The 6,324-nt window shown below is 35.9% G+C and overlaps 1 long non-coding RNA gene across 1 annotated transcript; it reads left to right on the top strand.

Moving 5' to 3' along the window:
• Positions 1-246: 246 nt before the first annotated feature.
• Positions 247-4,853, top strand: LOC148567882 (uncharacterized). Its single transcript, XR_015880616.1, has 4 exons — positions 247-940; positions 1,121-1,192; positions 1,278-1,429; positions 4,642-4,853. It is a non-coding gene; the product is annotated as an uncharacterized LOC148567882 (long non-coding RNA).
• The last annotated feature ends 1,471 nt before the right edge of the window (positions 4,854-6,324 follow it).

The raw sequence follows: 6,324 nt of genomic DNA, 5'->3' as shown, positions 1-6,324 counted from the left end.
TTCATTTTATAATTTAAATTAGAAATAATTGATTGAACTTAGCAATATGTTGATAAATAATGTTCCTAAATATTTTTAACAGAGTATATTTGATTCTAAAATTACTCTACTATTCAATTTTATCAAAATATCTATTCATAACTATCCATATTTTTTTATAAAATTCATAATTTTTAACCCCAAATTCCCAAATTGAATCAGAAACCTAATTTGCAAATTGAGGAACCCTAACCCTAGCTTCCCTTTGCCTCAGCCGCACCCCACCCCTCTTTCACCCTCTTCAGTGTAACACTCTCAGCCTCACTCAAACTCACACACGGACAAGAGAGGAAGAAGGAGAAGAGGACGGCGCCGGTTGGTTGGGTGCCGCCGTCGCTGTCGTTGCCACGTTTGAGGGAGGAAGAGATCAACAGAGAGTGCAGTTGCTGAGCCAGGATCGCTGCTGCTGAGGGCTTTATCGCCGCCGTCCATGGAGCTTCGAGTAGCGCCGCTGTGCCTTCGTCGCGCCTCCATTGCTGTTTAAGTCAGACCGTCGCGAAAGGAACCAGAGGATGGAGACGGGCCCAAGCCAGGAGCAGGAGGAAGAAGATGTCGCTGTGCCTCCCGTCGCCGTCGTTGTTCGTGCTCTGCCTGTCGCCGCCGTTCCGTGGAGTCCGCCCTGGTGCCGGTTGAACAGGGATGAGGGAGAGGCGTCGAGAGGGAGATGCAATGGAGGTCAGAGGGAAGAGCTGCCATCACCGCCATCCCGTCTATGAAGCTTGAGCTCGCGTTGCCGTCCTGAGCTTCGGCGCCGCCGTGGAGGAGAGTGGAGTAGTCACCGTCGTTGGAGAGAGGGAGAGCCAGAGGAGGACGAGACGTGTGAGAAAGGAGATGCACAGGGGAGGAACCGTTCCTCTGCTGCCGCTATCGCCGGAATTCCTGGTCACCGTCGTCGTTCATGGTAAGTCATTTAAGCCATAGCCATGAGAACCACTACCTCTGAACCCCAGTTGCTCTGTAACAATCTTGTATTTTCCTCTGATATTCTCGACTCTGTTCTGCTTCTCTTTTGTTTTGTCGTTCTTACTTCGTTGGTGTCCCTGCTGTTCTAACCGATTGGATTGGTGCTGCTGCTGCTAAGACGTATGCCCTGCTCTCTGGTTTCTATTTTTCCGAGTACCAGAGCTACTGCTCCATTCCCGTATTTCTTTTGGTAAGATAGGTTTTGTTCTGCAATCAATATTCTGATTACCGCTCCTTTGATGATCTGTTCTGTTTTACCCTTGTGTTTGCTTCAGCCTCTATTAAATTCCCTTCCAAAATATCTGTTGCTGCTACTAGAGTTGTGGGTGATGCCGCTGCCGTTCCAATTGTATTGGAATGACTACCTGCCACAAATTGGGGATAAAGGAAATTGTTACGTTAAATAATACGATTCCGGCTAATTGAGGTAGGGGATTTATTTCAAAATTAACAGTTTTAACTTATGAATGCCAATGAGGTTTAATGAGTAATTGCTAATAATTTATAATTATGATTAATTGATAGAAATAAGCTTGATTGATTTGAGATTGTGAAATTTGGATTACGTTTGGTATTGAGATGATTTTCTAGTATTTCAACTAATTTATTGATTTTAGAGTGTGGCTGTGAATATCATTGGGTGTTCTTGTTGTGAGTAATAGATTAATTGATAAGATTAATTCTGGTTGAGGCTATGATTGATATCGGTTTTCTGATTTTGATGTAATTGTTGAAAATTCTGATTTTAGGGGATTATGCTAAATTGGTTGAGATGTGGCTATATTCTAATTATTGAGAATAAGTGCTTGCTGTTGATTTTAGTTATCTGATATATATGAATGGCTGTGAATTTGACTTGTGACTGGCTGAAATTCATTTTGGTGGTTATTGAAGGATTAGAACTTAAAGGATTAAACTGTCTTGAGAACCTGATTTTCTGAAATAACATAGTAAATTTTAAGAGTATATAAATAATTTTATAATGGTTAGACTAATTTTCTGTGTCATGATTTATTGATTCTGACTTGGCTGTGATTGTGGCCGGTTTCATGGTTGTAAGTGATTAATTGATGATATTGATTTTGATTTGAGGCTGTAACTATTTCCAATTTTCTGATTGTTTGGAATTACTGAGAATCCTGCTATTTGATTATGTTGAGCTGGTTGCCATAGGCTGGTTTGCTTGATGGTTGCAAATTGACTGAAATTCTGATCTTTGACGGATTTATATTGAATTGAATGATGTGCTGGTTATTTGATATATTGTAACGGTAGTGGAATTGGTTGGTGGAATTAAGTTTGGAATGAGGTTGTGGGAATAAGATTGGTGTGGTATTAAAACTGATTTTGATTTGAGGCTGTGAATTGTGATTTGTGAGCCATGATTGAATTGTTTGAAAGTGAATAATAATTCGACTTCCTGGTTATGCTGATTTTCTTGATTTAGTTGTGAAATTGAAATGTAATTGATGATGGTGGATATTGTTGCAAGCTTGTTTGAGAAATTATTGGTTACTGGATAGGTTAATTTGACTAGATAATAATGTACTGAGTGTTGAACTGATTCAAGCTTGTGCTCGGTTTGGAATGGTTGTGATAATGGTTTAATTGTGACTGCCTTCTGATTATTTCAGAGTTGTTGGAAATTCATATTTTAGCTGATTATGTTGAGTTGGTTGTTATGGTTAATTTAAGGTTAACCAGAGTTGATTTCGAGAACGGTTAAATGATTGAAGGTTGATTACTAAAGTATTTTCTTAAAGTATGATCTTTAGAATAAATTGGTAACTTTACTAATAATTAAATAACTTTAAAAATAATTGGAAATATGAAAGGATGATGTTTGGAATATTAGAAGCTGGATTGATTTACTTTTAAAGAATGGTCTATGAAAACTCTGATTTTAATTAATGTTAGGATGTCGATTGTTAAACTATTTTATGATAAAATGACTACTGGGATTCTGTTATGAAAACTGCTGAAAAAAGGGGCTGGAGACTTGTTGAGAAAGAGGGAACCCGTAAGGGTGGCTAAGTCCGAGTTTTAGGGGAGGTGCTGCCGAAATTTTATAAAAATCTGAGGTTTCATTTGAAAAGTTATTTTAGAAGCTTTGAATTTGGAAAATTATATTACTTGAGTTTCATTTAGTTAAGAAAAGAATTATTCTATTTTAAATTTGATTTACCAAAGAAAGGTTTATGTTTCAAAATTAGACTATTTAAGAAAGAAACTATGTTTTGAGATTGATTCAATATGAAAAGAGTTATGTTTTAGGTTTGAAATAAAGGATGATCTTTTTAGAAGTTTGGTGAAATAATAATATTTGAATTTGAATGGTAAAGAGAGATGGTTTTTGAGTCTTTGGGAAGTTAGTAAACTTGAAAAAGAGTTTTATTTGGTTAATTTTATTAAGAGGGTGATGTTTTGAAAAATATTTAGCGAATTTAAAATAAATGATTTTCTTGAGTCTTTTGAAAGAAAATTAAATTAGAAAATAGTTTTAAAATTGGTTCGAGTTAAGAGGTTGCAAAAGTAGAAGTCGTAAAGTTTGTACATGATTGAATAAAGAGAGAGAGAAATATTGTATAAGAATATGTAACTGGAGATGAATAACGAGAATGATAACTTATGATGATAATTACAATGATTCTTTTGAGGAAAGGTATTCAGTTTATGAAATTGTTGGCAAGGACGTGGATTTTGTCCCGCTTGCGTATTTATGATTATAAAAGAGAATAAAAAGCAGAGGACCTGTTGAAAGGTCATTTGTTGCTTGAGGCAACCCAAGAGATATGTTTATTCATTTGTTGCGTTATGGCAACTCATGAGATATTTATGTGATGATCTGCTGCGTGAAGGCAGTCAGATAGATGGTGGTACGACCACTGAGAGCGCTTCCCTGGGATACTTAGTTATAAAGCTATTCTGTAAGTCAGAGGACTCTTACAGAGGTATCGAGAAAACACAACTAGCACATACTCCTGTAAGTCAAAGGACTCTTACAGTGAGTGTGTTGGGCAGATAAAAGCTGGCTAGCTCCGTCCTGCAAGTCAAAGGACTCTTGCAGTGGTTTGCCTCACAAGTCAAAGGACTCTTGCGAGGGGCGTTGCCAACAGGGAAGCCTTACCTGGTCAAAGGACTCCGGGTAACGTCGGGAGCGGGTATGTAACCGACAAATGAGCTCATTACCTGCACTAGGGTTAGACATGCATCATCCTTGTTTGTGCATTTGCATTTGATTGGGTTTGCTCGTTGTACTTTCCTGTGATTGTGCTGTCTGCCTTGCTGTGACTTGTTTGTGTGTTGAATTGAATCTTTGTTAGTGCTATTAGTTGGTGAATGTATGATGATGAGTAAGAATTGATGTTGTGATTGAAAATTAATTGTGTGGTTGAGAAATGCTTAATGCGACCAGTTTTATATTTTGGAATTTGTTTTGAGCTTAGAGATTTTCTTTGGAAGAGGTAAATAATTAGTTAAAGAAAAACCAAGAATAGTATTTTCATAAGGGTTTGATAAAAATATAGTTTCCTTGAGTATGTTAATTATTTGCATTTTATTTCATTACTTTTACGGTATTCCCATTCCCTACTGAGAACGTGTGGTTTGTTCTCACCCCAAAATCTTCCACCCTTTCAGTGACACAGGTTCGAAGACTCAGTTTGAAGCTGCGGGCGATTATAGTATTTATTTATGAGATAAGTTTTTGAGTTAGGTTATTTTCATAGAATTCCCTCGCCCTTGTTACTTTAGTTTTTATTTTATGCAGAGGGATAGGAGTTGTACCTGAATTTTATTTAAATTTATTTTGTATAATATTACTATTATTAATAATTATGTGATTATTATTACTTGGTGATGTTTGCTATATGATTTTGATTAACAAAAACAAAAAATTTCTGGTATTTTTACTAAAATTGAATCGCGATATTGAACTAAAGGCTTAATAGTAAATAGTTAATAAAGAAAACAGGTCAATAACGCCTTACTTTTGGTACGATCATGACGTATTGGAAGTTGGGTCGTTACAGTCTAGGTGTGGAGTATGTAGGTCAAGGCGGAAGTGTGGGTCAACTGCCTAAACAAAGTCTGGTTCGTGACAAAACTGTTCCGTTTTTAACTGTTTGACCACCATTGACCGAGTCAATTGCAAGTTCGGTCTTAATAATGAACCGAATCGGATAGGATATCGGTTCACTAGTTTTTTAGTCGAACCGGCCAGTCTAGCCGGTTCTGATAACTATGGCTAAGTCAATTAGACTTGCATTTTTATGAGTATGATTTTAGAGTCAAATATCCATCTTTTACTCACTCTCAAGTTCAAAGATCGACCTTTAGAGACACCACTTTTTTATGGGAATTCAAATGGATGCTCCTACAATGATCTACATGTTGCTGGTCTATGTGTGGAGCGCGTGGGTCAAGGAGGAAGTGCAGGTCAACCACCTAAACCGAGTCTGATTCGCGACAAAACCACCCAGTTTTCAATGGTTTGACCGTCGTTGACCGAGTTAATTGTAAGCCCGGTCTTAATAATGAACCGAACCTGATAGGACATCGGTTTACTGATTTTCTGGTCAAACCAGCCGGCCGGTTCGGTTCTGATAACTATGGCTAAGTTGTTATACTTGCATTTTTACGAGTTTGATTTTAGAGTCAAATATCCATCTATTTAAGTCAAGTAAACGAGCTAGTCCGACGGATTTGGCTCATTTTGACGATCCTAATTAATTCAAGAGCTAGCTCAAATTAATTTTTATTGAATGAATTCCAAAATGATTCTAATTAATAATAAAACTTGTAAGATCATATACAAATAAAGCCTCGTATATAACAATTTAATTATCTTATCTATTATATATTTTTCTAGTATATTTTGTGATTGAAAATATCAACATTATACTCTCATTTTCTAAAGATATTGAATTTTTAAACTTGTCTTTAAAATATTTTAATTTTAAACTTTAATTCAAATTAACAGTAAACTTTCCATTAAAAATAATGACAAATTTGTGATCTAATAGGAAAAAAATCTTTTTTAAGAAAAAGGTTTTGATTTGAGTTGTTTGTAAAATTTTTGAAAATTAACATGTTGCTAGAATATTGTAAATTATTAGTCATGACTTTGGGACATTAATTATTCTCCCATTTAAAATAGCTTTATATTAGTGACAAAATTATGACAAATCACATTAGCGTGCTTGGCAAATTTGCTTCAAACTTTTCATGAATTTTTCATGGATTTATATAGAGGTTAGTGATTACTAGCAACATGAAATAAGGATAGAATAAGGACTAACATTTTCTCTGACAAATTAGTAG

Source organism: Arachis ipaensis, chromosome B4 (assembly GCF_059453495.1).
Source record: "Arachis ipaensis isolate K30076 ecotype BB chromosome B4, ASM5945349v1, whole genome shotgun sequence".
Taxonomy (NCBI): domain Eukaryota; kingdom Viridiplantae; phylum Streptophyta; class Magnoliopsida; order Fabales; family Fabaceae; genus Arachis; species Arachis ipaensis.
Note: the sequence above shows the minus strand (reverse complement) of the source record. Positions and strands in the feature narration are given on the sequence as shown.